This window comes from Aedes albopictus, unplaced genomic scaffold, assembly GCF_035046485.1.
Source record: "Aedes albopictus strain Foshan unplaced genomic scaffold, AalbF5 HiC_scaffold_94, whole genome shotgun sequence".
Classification (NCBI taxonomy): Eukaryota; Metazoa; Arthropoda; class Insecta; order Diptera; family Culicidae; genus Aedes; species Aedes albopictus.
This window is the reverse complement of record NW_026917798.1, coordinates 3554-26313: the sequence shown is the minus strand read 5'-3', so window position 1 is coordinate 26313 and position 22760 is coordinate 3554.

Sequence of the window (22760 nt, the reverse complement as noted above, 5' to 3'; positions counted from 1 at the left end):
GGCTATATGGGGCTCGATGCAATAGTGATTTATTTACTCTGTTTTCATGTTGCATATAGCCTTATAGCCATAATTGTGAAAGCGTGGGTATTCAGCATGACCATGCTGAGGGTGCCGGGTTCGAATCATGGTTGATCCAGGATCTTTTCGAAAAAGAAACTTCCTTGACTTCCGTGTGCATTAAGGACCTTTATGCCTGCCACATGATATACACAATCCACATGCGAAATGATCATTGACACAGGATGCTTTCAGTTAATAACTATGGAAGTGCTCATAGAACAATAAACTGAGAATCGAGCTTTGTCCCAGTGGGGACAATACGCCAAGAAGAAGAACATCGTATTAGGCTGCTTCGCTCAAAAATCTTGTTCCTCCGCACAGACTAGAGCATTGCTCTTAAAGCAAACCATGTGAAAACTGGAACCGTGCTTCTCTCCTTTTGTTGTTGTTGAATGACCTTGCAAGCAATAATACATTAGATGCACTTGGTTGCGCCAAAGCAACATTTATCTGCATTAGTTACACTCCATAAACTAAGGCATTATTTGTGCACATAAATCCTATATCACCCTTCTTTGCATTGATCAAAGAGTCAAATGAGTTGTGAACAATACCTAATCAGGTGAAAAGAAGAGCATATGGTCCACGCTTATCCAATGGTCAGTTTTTAGCTTGCCTTTCAAGGCGAGCTTTACCTCCTTTTCTTCTTATTTTATTTACCTACCCACTGAGACAGCCTCTTAGCTTGTAACTTTCACTACTAGGTAACTGGGAGCTTTTTATTACTAATATCGTACATCAGCGCAGTGGGATCCAAACTAGAGAGTGACACCAAAGAAGAAACTTCCAAAATAAGGTATTTTACTTAAATCTGGTCCTCACGAGTTCCTACCGCTTGCTTCCCCGGATCTATAAATGTAGTGCTGGCATGAAAAAATCAGAGCTAGTTACTCAATATTTCCAAACTTCAGCGCCCCCTATACTGGTACGTCCACAAGAAAATGACTTCATTATTGTGCCTAATTGAGAATTATTCCGCGAAAACTCCTCCATGCAATATTATTTCACGATTTTTTTCTCTGTAATAATCACGGAAGGAACATTCTTGCTGTTATGAGTTTGGCAAGATATCTCCTTAAAGTTTTTAGAAAGTTCTCCACGATTACTTCCAGGAACACTGTCAGAATTGGGTTTTTAAATTTAGAAAAATGTATTGATTTTTTGATTTTATACGGAAGAGCACCTTTTTCTGAACAAACATGATTTTTTTCAGATTTTTAGAACTTCATTTTGGTACATAAAATCGGTTTCGAAGAGATTTTTCGAAATCACCTTTTGACAGCTGGCCAATTGCTTGACAGCTCCATCCAGTACAAAATGCGACGAGGGGTGATTCGACAAATCACTCCCATACAAACTTCAATCAGATTTTTAAATTGGTTCCCGGGCACCAAAATTCATGAAAATTAGGATTTCGGCTCAGTTTTGCATGCAGATTCTGAATATGGAATTATCTAAACAGCGCTAAAGAAGCCAATTGCCTTTGAGGATTCTTTCAGGATTTATAAAAAAAAATACTGAAATGTTTACAGAATCAAGATTTTCTCAGAAATTCCTAGAATGATTTAAGCAATAATTTCTCTTAAGATTTCTAGAAACAGCACCACTTCCTGTCCATGCATTTCTTTAAAAATTTATCCACAGATTCTTTCAGTTATTCCTCCAGAAATTTATTTTGGGACATCCTTAGGAGTTTCTCAAGAAATTTCTCACATAATATATCTTGAAACCGGTACACGGGTTCCCTCAAAAAAGACATCCAAAATTCCTCCTAGGATTCCTTAAGGCATTCTATATGGAATTCCTTCAAGGATTGCTAAATTGAGTTCATGCTTGGAGTAATGCTTGAATAACATTTTTGAAGAAATTGCTCCAGAAATATTCTCAAAATTTTTATCCAAATGTTTTTCTTTGGAATTTTTTCGGCAATTCTTCTAGAAGTTTCTCATAAAGTTTTTTTTTCCAGGAATTTCTATAGGGGTTTCTACATGAATTCCTCCAAACGTTTCTTTAAAAGATGCAATTCCAGTAGATTCTTTATTCACAAACATTGGGAGATTCTTATAGAAATTCCTCAATGGTTTTCCTTCAAAAACCCAGGTAATTTTCTTAAAACTTTTACAGAAATCGTTGTATGAATTTCTCCAGAGTTTCCTTCAGATATTACTGTCAGGGAATTTCAAGAGCATTTATTTGAAAATTCCTCTACAACATTTTTAAGATTTTTTTCTGAAAGTTCCTACAGGAGTTTATCCGTTATTTTCTGGTATTTCTCCAAACAATGTTTAAGGTTTATTCAGACATTCCTTCAGGGATTCTCTCAGAATTTGTTTCCATAATTTTTCCGCTGAAGTTACTCTAGAATCTATTCAATAACATTTTCAATAATTTTTCTTTTTTTTTCAATGGATACATGCAGATCGTTATCTTGTTTTTCCAGTAAGGTGGCCCACACTTATATGAAAAACAAAAATTTCGAAAAATGCCAAGTCTTACCTCCTCAATCAGTTGTTTTGGACTCCCAGAAGCTACGTTCAAAATTTGAGCAAAATCGGTTGAGGCTAAGGGGGCGCTCAAAACGCTTGAAGTTTGTATGGGAAAACTTGGCCAAATGTATGCAGAAATTTTAAGTTTTCGAATTTTGCCGCTAGGTGGCGCTGTAAGCGTTCAATAATCAAACCCTTTGGTATTTTTGTAGGTGACTATATGCCAAACAACTTTGTCGAAGACCGCAAAGTGATCCAACGTCTGTGAAAAAAGTTATATCCTAGGAAAAGTGAGGATAAACTTTATTGTTATTTTTCCAATACATGTAAAGGAATAATATCAATAATGAAATCTCAATACTTTGCCTCACTTTGCCTAGGGTATAACTTTTTTCACAGCCGTCGGATCACTTCGCGGTCTTCGACAAAGTTCTCTGGCATATTATTGAATGCTTACAGCGCCACCTAGCGGCAAAATTCGAAAACTCAAAATTTCTGCATACATTTGGCCAAGTTTTCCCACCCTATTTTCCAGGTATTATTTCAAAGATACCTTTTTTCTTCAGTGATTCTTTGAAGAATTCCTTCTTGTTTTTTTAGTTTTTAGTTTCTGCAGAATTTTCTACAGAGAAATTTCTATTAGTAGATAAAGGATATGAACAAATGAGAATGAACAAAACCCTTCAGAAATTATGCAAGAAAATGGGATACATGCATGACATTTTTTTTAAAGAGATTTCTTCATAAAACCGTCTACGGACTTTTCCAGAAATTTCTCATACATGTTCTCCTTGAAATAACTTGCATTGTTGCTCCACGAGTCTCTCTGAGAATAAAGGGGGTTTCTTAAACTATTTCTTCGGTAATTCTCTTGGATCATAGGCATTCATCAAGGAATTGCTCAGAATATAACTCCAGAAATTGTTTCCAGATTTTTTTTAAGAATTTCATCTAGGAGTTTCCAAACGTACCCAAGAGTCTTGTAGGAAATTTCTTGAGACGATTCTCCAGGAATTTTTTGAATATTCCTTCAGGGATTCCTTAAATAACTCAAAAGTTATTTTAACGCAATTTCTGGAAAAACTCCGGAAAATCCATTGAAAATAGAAAAACTCTGCAGTAATCTACGAAGACATCGCAGGAGATTTTTCAGATGGAGCTACAGTAGTAATTTCTGGTAACAATTCTCGTTCTAATTTCTGCAGGAATTACTAAAAGAGTTTCTCAAAGATTCTTTCCGGAGAAATTGCTGTAAAATCTGTAAACAAATTGTAGATGATTTTTTTTATAGAAATTCCTTACTGAAACTCAAAAAAAGACAAAAAAATCAGCCAAGCAATTTCAGAACGACTCCCAAAAGGAATTCCCGAAAGAATTTCTAAACAAATCTTCATTAGAATCACTGTGGAAAGCTAAGGAAGCACTTTTGAATGAAATCTCAGAGAAATTCTTGAAGAAATCTGAGGAAATTTTCTTTTAATAACTTCCTGCAGAAATACCTGGACAAGTTCTCGGGAAACCCTTGGTGAAATTCCTGGAAAAAAATTGAGAAATTATTTGGAAAATTCCTTTGATAAAATTGTAATATTTTTGGAATGTATTCCTTGAGAAATTTGTAGACGAATTTTGGAAAAGGAGGAGTACTTGGAGAAACCATAGATAAACTTCTGTAAAGATCCCTTAAAACTCTTGTGATAATTTTAAAGGAATTTCCGTAAAAATTTAAAGGAAATATTTAAGAATATACTTAGTGAATAAATGGAGAAATTATTAGAGTTATCCTTATAGAAGAAATGTCAGATATTTTTAAAGAAAACATGAAGGAATATCTGAAGGAAATCCTGAAAGGAGTTTGTGTACGCATTCTTGCAGGAATATCTGGAGGAATTGCTGTCTGAATGTCTGAAAGTAATAATGTAAGAATTATTCTAGGACTTTCAACAGCATTTTTTTAATTAATCCCTAAAGAAATTCCTGGAAACATTCATTCAAGATTTTTTAATGGAATAGAATTGTTGAAAACGCAGAAGGAAACCCTGAAGAAGTTTAATGTTTTTTTTTCTAAAATGAATCCCTAGAACTACTTCTAGAGTTACAACTGGTGGAGTTTCAGAAGAAACTTATAGAAATATACCTAAAAGAACTCTTGAAGAAATTCTTGAGGGAATATCTGAAGGTAGCCCTGAGGAAATTTGGTAAATAATCCCTGGTAACATTTCAGGAAATAAACCACTGAAGGAGTAACTGAAAGAACCCTTGCTGGATCTTAGAACCGAATTCCTGGAGTACTTTTTGTAGGAATCCATGGATCAACTTTGGAAGAAAGTCATGAAAGATTCCTTGTACTCGGAATCCTTGAACAAGTTTATAGAGCAATCTAATGAGGTTTTTTTTTCTAGAGGGAAATTAAAAAAAAAACCCTGGCAAAATTTTTAAAAATAATCCATGTAATAATTTCTGTAGGAGTCTGTGGAAAACTTTCTACAGAAATCCTTGAAAAAAATCAAGAGGAACTTTTCATTTTCTTAAAGGATCGCAAGAAAACAATGTTGAAAGAATCCGTGGATGACTTCCTGAAAGAATTATCGTGCGAATTTATGAAAAAAAAAAAACTATGGCTGAGGTTTTAGGGATACCGATAGGAATGTTTGACGGAACGTCTGGTTAATGGAAACGAAGATTCCTTCTGGGAACGATTTCTTCAGAATCTTAGTAAAAAAAATTCACCAAATAATGAGAGAAGGATTCTTCCACAATTTTGAGAGGGATTCCCCTAGACTGCTGAGGGATATGCCTTTAAAATACTGAGTATGATTCTCTCAGAATCCTGAAAGAGAATTTTCCATGAACTCGGGAGGGATTCTCTCAGCAACCTGAGAAGGATGCTTTCAGAAAATATTTTCCTCCAATAATGAGAAAGACATCCCTGCGTAAGATCCTTTACATTTCGGAGAAGGATTCGCACAGAGTACTGAGAGGGATTCCCGCAGAATCCTGACAGAATTTTCTCCAGGATTTTTAAAGGGACTCTGACAGAATCGTGAGAAGGTTTATCACAGAATTCTGAGATGGATTCACCCATAATTCTAAATTCTTATTGGGATTTTTAAAATTCTTGAAAGATTATTCCTACATCTTAAGAAGGATTCCGAAAAAAAATCCCAGATTGCTGAGCGACACTGCCTCATAGTTATGGAAGGGATTACTTTTGAATCCTGAGAAGAATACTTCAATGGTTCTTAAGGAAAGCCCTTCTGAATCCTGTAAGTTATCCTTTCGGAATCTTGAGAGGGAACACTGAGAAGAATTCGCACATAATTCTAAGATGGATAGAAAACTAAGAAGGATTTATCCTGATTCCGGAGAAGGATTCTCGAGAAACCTGGGGAAATTCTTCCAAAATACTGAGAAGGATTTTCCCACTGTCCTAAGAGGAATTGTTTATAAGCTCCAATCTTCTCAAGAATTCAAAAGAAAAATCTATCAGAATATCTGAGAGGGGTTCTCTCAGAATCTTTAGACGGATTCTCACAGAATCCTGAAAGGGCTGATTCCAGAATCCTGGGAAGACTTCTCATAGAATTCTTAGGCGGATACTTCCAGAATTCTAATAGTAACTTTCTCAGAGCTCTGACAGGGATTCTCACAGAGTTTTGAAACATATTTCTCAAGAATTCTGAGAGGAGTAACCTCAGAATCCAGAGGGAAAATCCTTAAAATATTCTGGCAGATAGATTCCCCTAGTATCCTGCAATGGATTTTCGTTGGCTCTGGAATTTCTAAAGGAAACGAGTAAGTAACTTCAGTAGAAACCTCTAGAAGAGTTCCCTTGACGTAATCGGTAGAAAAAATCCTGGAATATTCCTAGAATAATGATCAAAGGAACTATTTTAGAAATATTTGAAGAAATCCCTATTAGGATTCTAGTGGAAATTCCTAGAGAAATCTATGGACGGATACCTGAGAAAAAAATCAGAGAGAATATCCGGTGAAGTTCCTGGATGAATCCCACGAGAAAAATTCTAGCATCAATTACAGAAGAATTCTCATTGAAAAAAATCTTGGAAAATCTCTACAGAAATTCAAGATAAATTCCCAAAATAAATTCTTGAAGTAATTCCAAGAGGCATTCCTGGAGGAATCTCATGAAGAACGCCTGAAAAATCCATTGGAAAACTATTCCATGAAGAGGATATTCTTAAAGAATCTTGAATGATATCCCATGATAAATTCCTTGATAAATTCACGGAGTAAACATAAGAGAAATTACTGGAGAAAACTCTACAGAAACTTCTTAATACATTTCTGGAGGAGTTCTTATAAAAAAATCTGGCGAAAGTCCTGCAGGAATACCAGCAATAATTTCTGGAGGAATTTTTGAAGGAATTGAAAAAAAGCTTCTGTAGATACCGCAAGAGGAATGCCTGTAAAATTCCAAAAGAAATATATCAGAGGAAACCTTTTAAATTTCTCGGGAGAATCTCACCTGGAATTCTTGAAAAATGCTCAACGAAAGTTCTTGATGGGACCGCCCCGCGAATTCCTCAAGGATCCCCAATATAACATCTTGTAACAAATCCTTAAAAGAATTAATGGCGGAAAATCTCTTGTGGAGATTTTGGAGGGATTCATCTGCATGAGTTCACACCGACGATTGGAAAGTTCAGCGTCCGCCAGCTAACGAACGAATACGGCCAAGACTCATTGATTTCGCTGCCTCCAAAAACATGGCCATACGTACTGCCCATATTCACATAGTTAACGTAAGCGCCACTGTAGTTTTCAACAGACTTTTGCAATTTCAGCAATGAATAGTACGAAGTTCAAGATCTTCTTCCTAGCACCTTCTCCAACGCAGTCTCCCTTATCAATCCATCTGAAGATCACCACAGCAGACGGAGTCGTAAATCGACCACGTTCTGATTGATTGGCAGCACTTCTCCGGTATTGTCGACGTAAGGACCTATCGTGCTGCTAACATCGACTCCGACCACTATCTGGTGATGGTCAAATTGCGCCCAAATCATTCCGTCATCTATAATGTACGGTACCGTCAACCGCCACGGTATAATCTAGAGCAACTAAAGCAACCGGATGTCTCCTCAGCGATCTCGAGGCAGCGTTGCCAGACGTAGGCGAGCTCGATGTGTCCCCTCTAGAGAACTGCTAGAGAACAGTAAAAGCAGCCACCAACGACGCAGCCTAGAACACCATTTGGTACTTGGAAAGGAGTTAACGAATGGTTCGAAGAGCAGTGCATAGCGATTTTGGAGAAGCAGAATACAGCACGGGCGGTAATGCTGCAGCAAGGAACCTGGCAGAACGTGGAACGTTACAAACAAAAGCGAAAACAGCAGACCCGCCTCTTTCGGGAGAAAAAGCGCCGCCTAGAAGAAGCGGATGGCGAGGAAATGGAACTGCTGTTCCGAAAGGTGGAAGGTGCACTTCCACGATCACCTGAATGGCGTGGAGGACGTAGAGATGGGAGAACACGACAACGGAGGGAACGACAACGCCAATGCAGCAGAGGACGGAACTGAGCCAACTCCCACACTGAGGGAAGTTAACCCTAAAAGGGATACCTGGGGTCCATTGGACCCCAGGTGCCTTTCAGAGCTCGTCTTCGATGGAACACACTCAGCGAGGTGAAAACTGAGGCCATGAAGGTATCCCTTTTAGGGTTAAGGTGAAACGGGACGCCGTGTTATTTTTCCTATCTTGCCTCTCTTTCTAACAATTTGCCTCGCGATTTTGAAGATGGTAATCTCGAGTTCTATTGCACTGAAGATGATGAAAAACAATCAGCATGTGCAGTGCAAGTGAGCATACACAATGATAGGTTTTTGTTGCAAAATATGAAGTAGAATCTGAGATTACCATCTTAGTAGCAACAGAGCAATGGCGGATATTTACCCGACCGTCCCGTCCGCCCTTAAGGATGCCATCCACTAACTTTAAACCAACAAAGCAGCATGAAGAGTAGAGATGCAGGAATACCAACTTGTATACAAATGGTCGGAAAACGTTACAGCTCCTCTTCCGCAATGTTTTCCGGCCGGAGCTAGAGTTTGTAGAACTAACAAGCTATGAGAGTCGTGTCTGGAATCACCACCTTTGCTTTAAAGATTCCATTAGTATCCATTCCATTAGATTCACAAAGTAGGCGAAATCGCCCCCCGAAGGCACGAAGGAGCGAACATTTGAAAAGCCAAAATTGGGGGGCGAAAATACTAAAAGAGGGGGTGATTTTTTAAATAATTGAGATATATTAAAAGTATTGAAATATAAGTCCAGAATGTCAACTGAATCCCGGGTAGAGCTTAATGGCAAAAGAATGGCAAATTTTACCATTAAAACAGAATGTTTGAATGGCAAAATGTGTTATTTATTTGTTTGAAATAAGAGTTAAAATAACAAAAATAATAACAAAATTTTGGTAGCAGAAAAACTTAAAAAAACTTATTTTGCTATTGTAATAACAAAGTAATGGTAAAGCATGCGGATTAAATTGAAGAACAAAATAAGTTATTATTGAGATATTGATAACAAAATAAGACCCAAATTAACTGTTATCGGTGAATAACAAAATATGACATTCTTGAGTTATTGAAAACAGAATAAGAACAAATTTAGCTGTTTATGTGGCGATCAAAATAATGGTAGGTTTAGTAGTTCAAATTCAAAGGTAAAATGAGCTATTTCTTTTTTTCTTCAATAAAATTTAAGTTCATCAATCAATGTAAAAACAGTTTTATTTTATGGAAATTAAAAACTCAAAACGAAAGAATCCGGATTTGTTTACTTTTGCGAGATTCGTCGAATTGAAAAGTTATGCTTGAAATATACAATATAATAGTTAATGGTATATTAAGAGTAAAATATGTTATGATGCCTAATGTTTATAAATAATTTCTCACAATATCAAAATAATGGCAAATTTAACTAGGAATGTAAATTATGTTATTGATTTGATATTTTATACAATTCATTATAAAAGGTGCTAAATTGCAAGTTTTACCATGACAGTAATTTTTGTTATTGATGTGTAATTTAGCATTACCCAACTAACAATTGCAAGTCACAAACAAGCAAGCTTGCTGAATTGTTGCTTAATAATGGTAATGATAGCTGAACTAAAATTATGCTCTACACATTACTGGTTAAATGATTTTTCGATTGAGAAAGTAGTCAATGTTCGACTTTCCTCATCGGTATCAACTATGATAAATTAAAACACTTTTCAAACGTTTAACAAGAAATTTATTCGGCAAGCATTGATTCCTTAACAAAGGAGTTTAACAAAACATTTGTCTGCATCTTATTACGCTGATGTATCGATAAGCATATGCTCCTGAACAATGTGCTTTTCACTTGTCAAATAAACGCCTTCAGCCCGTCATAGTTTGACTAGGAACTTTGTTCGGATTATGGGATAAATCATGGCTAAAACTGACAACCAAGTTATTAAAGAACTAATAATCTAAACGAATCACATAAAATAAAACAGAATAGAATTATGTAGTTTAACATTGAGTGCCAAAAGACGTTATCAACGTAAAAATGAGGCATGTAACAAGATATCTTGTACCTTGATTATTATATTTTTTATCTTCCACAGCAGTTCGATTGTAGGAGACACTTGGATCGATGCATTTGACATTGCAGTGCTGTCGTGTTTACTGAATATTGTTCCCGTAGTCACCTAGATAACCAAACAGCATTCAGAAATCGACACATTTCAAGTATCCCTAAACATCCATATGCACTATTTATTGAACATAAACATCAAGATTCCATGACAACAGCATAAATAAAAAAATTGCTTAACGGATTTTCGACTGAGCATGAGAAGATAACCTGAACAGATGCTCTGAATGCACCATGTCCAAGACCATACCGCACCACATATTGTCATACATTTTTAAAGATCGATATTTAACCCTCTAATACCCAAATTTTTGATTTTGATCTATATATAATTTTTCGTCATCTAAAATCGATTAAAACATGTTTTGGAAGATGATTCTTTTTAATTCTCGATTTCGTGAATTTCAGTTTTTGATTTTTCTAATTTTTATTTTTGAACATCCCCACACTTTTTTTTTTCCTAGAAGTCAATTTGGGGGACGGATTTTTTGAGATGAAAACATTTTGAGATTTTATGATTATTTTTGAAAAATCATTATTTTAAATTTTTTCCACAGAAAATTTTATTTTCCGTGTAATTTTAAGGAAAATAATTTTAGAGTGTATTCGATTCCCTTAAACTATTAAACAAGGATAGAATGATTTGGGAAAAATTTAAAATGTGTTAATTGTAACGATTCAATACAAAATAAACAAAGACTTCTAAAAGGTGACTAAAACATCAATTTTTCAATGATTTTTAAAAAATGTAAATACGCTTTGAAATATACCAAAAACCATTTTGAGATATACAGAACAGTCTTAAATATCAGCCAAAAATATATAAAAAAAAAATATTTTCCACGAAACAAAAATTACAAAAATGCTCAAACTATACCCCGTCTAAAGGCGGGATTGGGTATTAGAGGGTTAATAATAAAAATATAAACATATTTATATCGCAATTAGTACATCTGGAAACAATATCTTCTATAAGGACCAACACTTTTTGGCCGCATTCGATACAAGTTTTCTCACCGTGCGATAAAAATACTGACAGCGAAATCAGAATGGAAAACACGTGTTTTGGGCTGAACAGTTGTTAAGTATAAGGCGTTGTTCAGTTGGTTACCACGTGCTGTGCTAATTCACCACTGCTGAACACAAGTTCAGGAGTGACCATTATTGAGTCATGGGAAGATTATGTTTTGCTTTGGGTGCTGCATCTCACCATCTCTAGGATGGCGCAGATAGGAAGGCATGCGGCTGGCAATCGACAGGCCCCGAGTTCTAATCCGGATTTAGGTAATTTTATATGTAATTCTTATTTCATAATAGGTGTTCTCATAATAATAATTACTCTCGTGAGAGTTAAAAATTTTTGCTTTTTATTTATTTTCAGTCATTTTTGCCAAAGCTGAATAACAACTTTCCTGTACATTTGTAAAACGTTTTGAAGAACAAAAAATTAAGTTGGTGCACAACATGATGCTTTATAACTTCTCCAAATTTGTGTGAACAAAACCCGAACATAGGTTGTACGTGAAAATAATTCAAATGTTATTCAACATTATGTTGAATTATTTCGTCATAATGGTGTTTGTTAAATGAGTGATTGTTAGTTGGGTAATCATGAATAACATATCAATGACAAGATTTGCTATGATTGTATATTTTGCTATTGATTTGCCATTTTAAGTTTTTCATAATAACAAAAGAATGGCAAAACGAGATATGATGTCAAAACCAGTTATTATTTTGTCCTTTGTTTGCCATTAGCCTCTACCCGGGATCCCTGACATTTCCAGATTTTTTGTTTCTGGTTTAGGTGGGAATAGGATTGCCACATACGTGATGTGAACTTTTTAGGGAAAATAAAAAAAAGCAAATAAGACACGAACTTTTGAAAGAATTCCTCGTGAATCTGCAGATCCAATAAATAAGAAACTTCTGTGGCAAAAATTCATGATTGGTTTTCGTCCAATGAAAGGAACAGATTTTTTTTTTAATTTTATAAGAAAGTTTTTTTTAATTTATATGCGTTTTTTATGGAAATTTCAATCAAAATCATAAAGTTTAAGATTATCTTAAGAACGCTTTTCGGATGAAAGTCGCCACACATTGTTTGGAAATATTTCTGATAAGCTTCCCGGAAGAATTCCAAACATTATTTATTATTAGGAGCTTTTTTGAAAAAAAGATTCACAAATTCAGTATTGAATTATCTCGAAACCGTGATTGCATGTCTGCATGTCTACTTATTTGACAATTCTTCAATTCATCCAATTCGCATCACTAGATTTTCTTAATTTTCAATTACTGAGCAAAGCTGACTACATTTGATAATACACATGAGTTGCACTTTTTCCATAATAGTTATTTATGTAACAAGTTGCAAATAGTTGATTTTTTCAGCACGAGTCGTACATTTATCCAACAAGGCTTGCCGAGTTAAATAAATACGAAGAGTGCTGAAAAAATCGAGTTTTGCAACGAGTTCCATACAAAATTTTATGCAATGATTTTTTTTTTCATAATGCAACCCATTTGAGTTGCATAATGTTCATAATGCAACTCAAATGAGTTGCATTATGAACATTATACAATTATTTTTCATAATGCAACTTATGTCAGTTGCAGAATGAAGCAGTTCGGAAAAATTGGCAATTATGATACCAAAATGATTTATATAAAATATAAATTATGATGTTGAATTGTATAATAGTTATTTATGTAACGAGTTGATTTTTCAGCACGAGTCGTACATTTATCCAACGAGGCTTGCTGAGTTGGATAAATTCGAAGAGTGCTGAAAAAATCGAGTTTTGCAACGAGTTCCATACAAAATTTTATGCTGTGATTTTTTTTTCATAATGCAACTCATTTATGCAATTCAGTAACATAATTTATATTTTATCTAACTCATTTTGATATCATAATGGCCAATTTTTTCAAACTGGTTTATTATGCAACTGAAATGAGTTGCATAATGAAAAATATTTGTATAATTTTCATAATGCAACTCATTTGAGTTGCATTATGAACATTATGCAACTCAAATGAGTTGCATTATGAAAAAAAATCACAGCATAAAATTTTTTTTGTAATTGTTTTTCAATTTCCCACCAGTCTTGTGACGAAACATCTCGGGCGTTGAAAATCTCTCTTGCAGAATACTAGCAAAACATCTGATTGAGGATAACAAGTGTTCGTGAATATTCACAGTACAGTATTTTGCTCGATTTTGTTCAACATGATTTCAAAATGTATGGTATATTACTTGCAATAATGCAGTTTTTTTTTTCAAATGCAGACTATCAATGCATTGGCATTAAAAATCAATGAAAATGAGGGCGATATAAATTTAGATACAATGATTATCAGTTTTGCCAAAGTAGTGTCCAATAGTAAGTTTTAAAAATTAAATCTTTTTAAGGGGGCGAAAATCATTTTCTAAAGCTAAAAGGGGGACGAAACCTCCTAAAAGTTTGGGAAACACTGTTTTAAACAATAGCATTCCGAGCAGCATTCTTCGAATGACAACAGAAATGATCCTGTTCCCCCGATCCTGATCCGTTACGTTAAAATGTATTAGTCATGACCGACTTGAGTCTGTTTTGGTCGAAATTAGTTTTGATTGATATAAACGTCATGTACTCCAAGCCACAGAGCACTGACAAACTTCTTTACAGCTTGTAGGCTTTAAATAAGCATACAGGGCTTATTTTAGTTCTTACTGTTTATAGGGCCTCGGGGGCTTCCATTTCACGCCAAAAATTGGAATTTTTAACTCCCCCTCCCCCCTTCGTACGGGTTTTTCCAATTCTCCTATTCAATGTATTATGCTGGTCAACCTTTTCAGAGCCCTCCTCTCCCCTCTAAGCGTGACGTACTCTATGGAGGCCCCTATAAGCATTAGGCATGCTTATATAGAGCTTTTTAGCACTGAAAAGCTGTTCAATGTCAATTTTAGTGCTTAGTAGTTACCTGGGTAGGGTTAACCTCACTTCCACCCACTGAGCGCAGTGGAGAATGATAGATGTTTTATTGCCTTGGTAGCCAAGTACTGGGTAATGGCGTGACGGCACAAGGGTTAGCAAAAGTATATGGATTAAGAAACCGAGAATACGATTAGTCAACGCAATAAAATCCAAATATTCAACTCGAACGTAAAATCTATGCTGCTGTACTCCACTGAAAAAACGTGCATAGTGCTATATTGCATTTCCAACGTCTAGCAAAATCGTCGATTACATCGAAGCCAATAGCGACAGAAATTCAGGAACGAAAGTGGAGGTGAGTAAGCTACACTATGCAAAAGGGCGAAAACTGCAAGCAAATGTTAAACGTCTTGAAATCCCGCTTCAAGATTGCTTCAGAGCTTCAGACTCATAAATCTCAAGAAGAAAGCTTCAAACAACAGTGAATTTAATTAGTCTGTTCTTACTCACTTGTAATAAGGCTAAAATAAGAAGCTCAAATGCGCTGGATTTGTTTACAAATAGATTTGTGCCCTCGAAATCGTGAGTCGGCCATATTGGGATTCTAACAAGTCTATCCTTAAACTGGAGCCCATCAAGGCATGGCATGGTCCAGAGGGGTGTGCCGCATTGGATGACTGAAAGTAATGAAACGCCTGAGTATCCTAACGCAGAGAAACTTTTTCGTAGCATAAAACATCAACTGATCAATGGGATTTTCTGAATTGCATTTCACCAATTTCTTCCATTCTACACAGCCCTTACTAGGCAGTGGATGCCTTTTTAATTTACCGAGAATTCCGATAGACTTGAGCACAGCCTGATCCACGCTTCTGAATAAATTGAAACAGTTTTTTTTTTTTGCATTTTTCATCATCGCAATGCATCTTCTGCTGCTCCACTTGCTCCGCCTTCGAATCCGATGCATTAGGGAATGCATCTGATGCCAGGGTTTCTTTCTGATCTGCCAGCACTTTCGAACTCACTCGAAACATTAAAATTCTATCGGCGTCACATCGGCAGCACAGCCGTAGTACCTAGCATCAGCATCAGCACTGCTCCGGATAGAACTTCCAAATCGAATGGCTCAAACTTTTCCCGGAGTTTCAATTGGATTTGATTAGTTTTTCGGGCAGGAAGTCGATCGGAAGTATTTGTATTGGGAAATGCATCTATTTTGGGTGACACAATCAACCGACATAATGGATCACGTGTTTCCGTACCGTCGTGAATTAGCCAGTTGTTAATATTAATGCTATCATTTCCACGTTGCACCGGCGATGATACACAGTTCTTGGAACTTGGGGAAGGGAAAAGCGAGTTCGGTAACGTGATTGGATTAGCAGAGAGCTCCGCTCTGAAAGGCAAATCGATTTTGCCTCGTGCTAGATTGTAGAGGTATAGGACGATGAAGGCCGACCTTTTTCATCGCAAGTAGGAGCATATGTCATGGAGAGGTTAGAGGTTGGTGAAATAAGCCATCATAAAGTAATTAGGTTAAACGAATTGCTAGATGCTGAAACACGTTTTCCATAATGAGTACCGCAGCGTTTAAATTTATCTGTGAGATCGGGATGCTGCCGCTGTGGCGGTAGAATAGTTGGTTAATATTGAATGGGAAGCTATCAATGCAAGCAACGGGACCGGGGCAGCAAGGGAAACTCAAGTGTAATTTATTAAAAACGTTCAAAGTGGTTTGATTGTTCATGAGGCCAAATAATTGGCGTAATTAAAAAGCCACTCGGTTCATGAACCATCATTCACTCATTTGGTCCGGGTTTCCCTTCTTCCTCCAGGGTGACAACAATTCAGGATCATGGGTATCATGTTTAATCGGAATGTGTACGATTTACAAACCGACTAACATAAATTGAGTGAAACATACAATAATGGAAATTCACCGCAAGCAGACTGCAATTACTGCCCTATTCATTACACTGAAGTATGCTCCCCATGTGTAAGCCCCAAAGTAGTACAACACCACCACCAGGATCAGCACAGCAGAAAAAGGCAGCTTGCAATCAACATTGGAGCGGGCAGGTAAATGGCGTGGCGTGGTACCGGCAGCTGACCTCGCGTGTTTGGCCTCGTGCACGATGTTGCTGCTGATGATGGTGATGGAGGCAGAGGTGAACTATGAATAGCCTGGGAAAATCGATAATCCTTCGGCAGTTTTCACCGGGTGGAAATGGAGCAGCAATTGTAATTCTTTAATTGTACATAGGGTTGATCCCTCGAGGGAAACACGTGAAACTGTACAACAAGGCATGATGTATCTATTTGTAGTAACTCTTTCGTTGAAGCTTGGACGACGTTCAAACTGATATGTTATGTATCATTTTGTTCAACCCTACTATTGCATCACGTTGGGAGTAGCTAGGTGAAGTAGTGTACAGTTTGGGTCAATAAATGACCCTGATACAAACGAAGTGTTAAATATTTTATGCATGGTACTTATGTAGTGTTAGTGGTTTGTGAATTTTTACATATAAATATATATAGAATCTAATCAACAAATTCAGGCTGGACCATTGGTCATGCTCAACATTCGCCAAAACCCATTATAGGGGAACATGTTCCAGATTGTGATTTGATCATTACAGTAAGAACCCGATTTGATCAGCCCAATTTCGGGGCAAACTTTTTGCTCCCGTTATCTTACGGTCAAACTTTATCCAATTTATCCATGTTTATCATTAAACTACAGCTTAAGGCGAAACTGAAAGCATTTTCTCATTTTTTCGATTTCTGATTTTTTATTAAATAACGAAGCAATATTTTCAAAATCGGATTTCGTATACACATGTAGAGTATGGATCAAGGTACCTGATTTTTTTCCTGGTGGAAAAAGTCTTTCGTTTTTGCAGAAACCATTTTTAAACAAAATTGCACAAAAAATGGTTTCTGCAAAAACGAAAAACTTTTTCAACCAGGGAAAAATTCAGGAGATATCTTGATCCATACTCTACATGTGTACAAAAACCGCTTTTGAAAATATTGCTTCGTTATTTTATCAAAAATCAACAACCAAAAAATAAGGAAATGCTTCGAGTTTCGCCTTAAGGGCAGATCATAGAGGGATAAAAAGTTTGAAAAGTTGTTTGGGTTTTCGAGAAGAGCAAAATATGTGTTCCGAAAAGTATAATTAAAAATTTCAATGTTTTCACAAAGTATAAGTAAAACAAAAAATTTGAATTTTCCAAAAAAAAAATCTTCAAAGAATTTTCTCGATAATTTATTTGGAAATGGTTTCGCAACTTGTTAGGCAATTTTCTTGGATCCCCTTCAGCATTGTTGTTTTGCGAGTGTCTTCGGTAACACGTTTGGAATATCTTATAAAAACAAAACCTTTCGGCACATCGTTTCCAAACATTTTATCGGTGATTACTTTAAAAGCTTCTACGGCAATTCTTTTACAGTAGTAGTTTATATATAGTAGTTCAAGTGGCATTTAGAAAATATTAAAAAATCCTTTTTTGGGTATTCTTCCCGAAACTTCTTCAGCATAGGGGTAGGCGGGGCATTATGGACACCCGGGGCAGAATGGACACCCTCAATATTTTGAAATATACGAACTTTTTTGAACTTTTAATGAATGGAGAATATAGTCCATTTGTCTAAAACGTAGTTTCAGGAAAGAAACATTCGAAATTAAAATTATACTTGATTTTACACGAAAAAGTTGCGTCCTCCGTTTTTTGTGCATGGAAATTATCCATCTAAAATAAGATTTTGTGATTAATTTATTGCAGGTCGATTAAAACCTGATATTTCTAGAACACATGCAAGTAGTTTTGCTGTATCTACATGCTTAACATGTTTATATTTTCTTCTTTATTATATCATAAATCAAGTTTGGAAATATCTTCTGCTGCCGGGGCAAAATGGACACTCACCTTTTTGGGAGAAGCGGCAAGGGAAAAACATAACCTAAATCACAAACCAACCAAATTCTTCGATTCAGCATATTTTCGGTTAAATGTTCACTATAGTAGACATAGGGTGAAACAAATTGGTCAAAAAACGACAGCAGCGAAAAATAGTTGTTCTAGGCACAGCTGTACATGCCGACAAAAACGAAACTTTATCCAAAACAGCCTGAATTTAAATTAACTGAACAAAAATGTACTACTTCGGCGTATTATTCATCCATAATAGTTGTTTTGTAATGTAATGACTTTATATGTGTAAATAATGTACGAAATTGGTAAAAGTCTCATAGTGTCCATATTGCCCCATAGGGGTGTCCATTCTGCCCCGTATGCTTGAAGACGGTCATGAAAAACTAACATTTTTCATAACATTTTTTAAAGTGGATAAATCATTTTTCTTCGTGAGCATTCTTATGCAATAGATGCTAAATAGACTTTAAAAGGATACATGTATCAAAAAACTAAACTTTTTTGACATCTTGCCAGGTAAAGTTGGCAAAAACCTTAGGGTGTCCATATTGCCCCACCTACCCCTATTATTTAAAAATGTTTTCGTAAATTTTTTTGTAAACACTTGCAGAACTTTTATGATTTTTTTTCGGTAACTTCTATTTTTCGCCAATTTATTTTGACATTGGGTGTGGCCAATTACTTTGAAAATCTTTCTCGAGATTTCGATAATTCCTTTGCAAACTAATTGGGCAGTTTTATTTTCAAGTTTCTTCGACTATTTTTTTTATTGAGAATAGGCAAGTCCAACCGACAATTTCTGAAATTCCCAAAGAAGTTTTTGGGAAATTTCCAAAGAAATTGTCTAAAAAACTTCTAAAGGACTGAAGGAATGCATGAAAAATTACACAAACAAAATGCTGGAAGTATCACCAAAGAATATGCCAAAGGAATTTTTGAAAGAGTTCCTAAAATATCTGTCTGAGAAAATAGTAAGTAAGTTTGGTCAAGTCAGTTGCAATAGAAGGTTTTTCACTGACGGGTCAAAAACAAATGATCCTCTGATCAATATTTCATTTTTACGGAAAGTCTCAGCTCAATTGAGGCTATTCGCTCAATGAGGTCGGTGAAGCACTTCCCGTATTTCCTGCGCGGAAGTCGATCAATTTTGAGTGCTTTATCGTATCGCCTTGGTTTGAGTCCCTTCGCATTGCTCGATCCCGGGTAATGAGAAAGCGGACTCGCTCGCCAAGTTGGGCGCTATGGAAAGCGATATTTATGACCTTCATATCGTCTTTAATGATTTTTTTTCGATTGCTCAGTATGTCTTGGTCATGTTTGGCCCCAAAAATGGGATGCAGGGGAAATGGGCAGGTGGTTACATCGAATTCTCCCACAGGTATCGAAGACGGCGTGGTTCAAGGGGTTGGATATGGGTCGAGATTTTATCAAGATAATGTGTCGACTTATGTCCAATCACTACTCTCTGGGCTCGTATTTCTATCGAATAGGGCTCACATATAGCAATCGTTGTAGCTGTGGTGCAGACTATCAAGATATCAACCATGTTGTGTGGGAATGCCCCGAATATTGTATTGCCAGATCCGATTTATGTGCATCCCAGAAAAGGAAGACATTAGAGATATGTTGGGTAAACTAGATCTTCAGTACATGAAGCTCATGCACGACTTCTTGAAACAAGTCTTCGTTTGATATCCCCGTCTTGTTGTTCCACTTGTTCACCTCATGTCCCTTCGATAATCGTCTGTTTGTATCGTTACAGGTTGTTTGTCCACTCTACGTTTGACCAGCAGCAATACGCCACACCATGTTGTCATGTGTCAACGAAAAGTCCCCATCACCCTATCCTTTCCTCACATATTTTTGTTCCCCCTTACCTCGACCAAACCACGAGTTGTGCGGTTCCCCAAAACAAACATAGTTTATAAGTCAAAAGCATGAAATTGTAAAAAAAATAACTGAATTCGGCTCCGTTATGCTTGTTGGCGCATGAGCCTAAAATAAGCGTTTAAGTAAAAAAAAACTTACATGAGTGTTGTGGAATACCTTGTATTCTGGATTTATTGACCCATAGCTCTTGAATGAGGGCCACGGTTAATTTCTTTTTGGTGAACCTCGTACAGAGCACATCCGTGGCGCTCTCAGCATGGTGGAGGTTCACTTGCAGAACTTTAGTCGCCATTTCCGGGGTTCCCGCTTTCTTCCGGACGACGACCGGCTTTGGATGTTGCGGATCATCAGGATGTCATTTGGAGTTACAGTTTGGGTTGTTTCTCTTCCCTGTAGCGACGTGGCCCTCCAGTTTTGCCTCTGTGGTTAAGCTGTCGCTTTTTGCACCCCCTTTGCCCTGTTTAGATACTTTTGGTTTGGTACCACTAGAACAGGGGGTCACATGTAGGCGTCGAGCTTTTCCTTTTGGGGCGATCACGCTAGCCTTTATGGTGCTTTTGGGGTGAGATTTACTAACCTCGCCCGAACCGGAGGCTTCCTCAGATTGCTCTTGAGTCGGCCTTCCAGTAGGATTGGTGGTAGCGAAAGTCGGTTGATCTGTAATCTTCCTTAGTTGGATTTCACCAAATCGGTATTTGAGGGTATATTTGGACTACTTAAACTTTTTCATCGACATGGAAGTCTTTCAGAATGGATCGTTTCAAAATACGCCAATGAGTTGTTGAAATGTCATGACTCGTTTTGCTGTTGAACTACTCTGAGCAGGAGTGCTTCTTGTAGAAGGTCTAGCTGGGCTGTAGTGAGTTGGACGGTAGGAAAATCTTTGGGTATTATCCCGACTTTCACGCTTTTGGCCATAGCACTGTAGCTGATACCAGCTGTTTCCCTCATGGGTGGGTTTTGTTGTCCAGACACGTTTTTCTGAGGCGCGCGGTTTGAGGACTATTGGGAGCGCTTTCTCGTATCCAGATGGTGCTTCCCCTTTGTTTGTTTGGGGTCCTCTGTAGTGGATTTGTCTAGGTCGTTTCTCTGGTGTTTTGAGGAAGTCGGCTCGCTCTCCTTATTCAGGATTATAGATTAGGCCTTATTCCGGTCTTTTCCCTTCTCCCGGAGAATTCTAAGCTGCTTCCTCTGTGATCGTGTGAGTGTGGGGATTTTCTTCCTCGGAGCACCCTTGGCTTCCATAGAACACTTGTTATCTTCGGATTCTTTGCTGCTTGCTAAAGGTTCTTGGGGGTTGATGACGATCCTTATACCATCATCTTCGTTATCTTCCATGTCCAGCAGGTTGGAGTCGGTCGATGAGGGGTGTTGTAGATCTGGATCAGCTTTTTCGAAACATGTGCTGCTCCGGGAGATGGGCGTTGAAGGGCAGGATATTGTCATCTTCTCCTGCAAACTACTAAGTAGCTGGCCAAGCCGAGTAGCTGGCCGATAAGGCCAAGCTGACTCAGAGTATTCTCCAATCCGCTCTCACACGATTGAGAGAGGCAGTCGCGACCTTGAACGTCGGTTGTAGAATTTGTACTCATTTTAGGTCCTACGAGTAGCTATGAAAATAAATGTCCGCTGCATCAGTGCCCCGTCGTAGTGCAGTAAGGGCTGCTTACTGGGGTGTTTGCCCAGGTGCACCCCAGGCTCCGTTCGCGGTTGAACATGTTAAGAACCCCCTCAACCATTCAGCCCTCGGCACGGGTCGCATGACACCTTGGCATTGGGGTTTATCCATTTTTGCTTTACACGATGGCCATGAATAACAGACATCGCAACCTTCCTCCTTTACTAGGGCTTAGGCCCTGTAGCTCAAGTTCTCAATAGTTTCACAATCTTTCGGACATGCAACTACAGAGAACCATCATTGCTAGCGGAGCGGACGCCCAATCAGACTAGAAAAGGAACAAGAGTAACATATCAATATCCTCGTGCTCATACACTGATAAAATACTTTCGTAAAAGCTCAACGAATATGCTTCGTAAAACCAGTTTTCGTAAATTGAAAGCAATTTCCGTAAAATGTACGGTTCATTCGTACCACCACGCTGAAACAGTACAAATGGAGTTGTATCATGTACGAAATCACGAATCCGACAGACGCTAAGCCTACTCATTCGTAGATTTTAGCTCCCGCTTTGTAGGATGAAACAACATAAACAAATGTCAAACGTTTTTTACTAACCATGCGTAAAAAGAAAATTTCGCTTCGTAGAATGCAACAAAGCTTTGCAGTCATCACTGATGTTTGAGTGGAACGCAGAGACAACAAAGCAACCTGTTTTCATGCACATATGACGGTGCGTGTGCGAGAAGAGGAAAGGAAGCATGCTCTCAGTTGGGAGTAAAAGTTATTTATAAATTGAATCAGAGTAGAAAGCGTTCTTGTTGTTTCCGAACGGTTTCAACAAGCGCCTACAGATGGATGTCTAGCACTGGTGGGTATCAATCAGAAGATACGTGTTCGGAGCCTGTGAAAACCAAGCGATATACGCGTGCTATTTTTTTTTCCAACATGATTTATGTCGGTCCGACAAAAAAAGAGACAGAAAAAATCTGTGTTTTTGTGTCGGAGTGAATTTTTTTACGAAACGAACTCAGGCACACTACGAATCTTTTCGTTGCAGAAAACAACGAATGGCATTCGTAAACCGGACGAGCGATTTCGTACAATGCAACAAAATATTTTTTCAGTGTAATTATACTATGGACAGAGCAGAAAAATGACAACAGCGCAAAGACAACCAGTTCGATATAGTAAA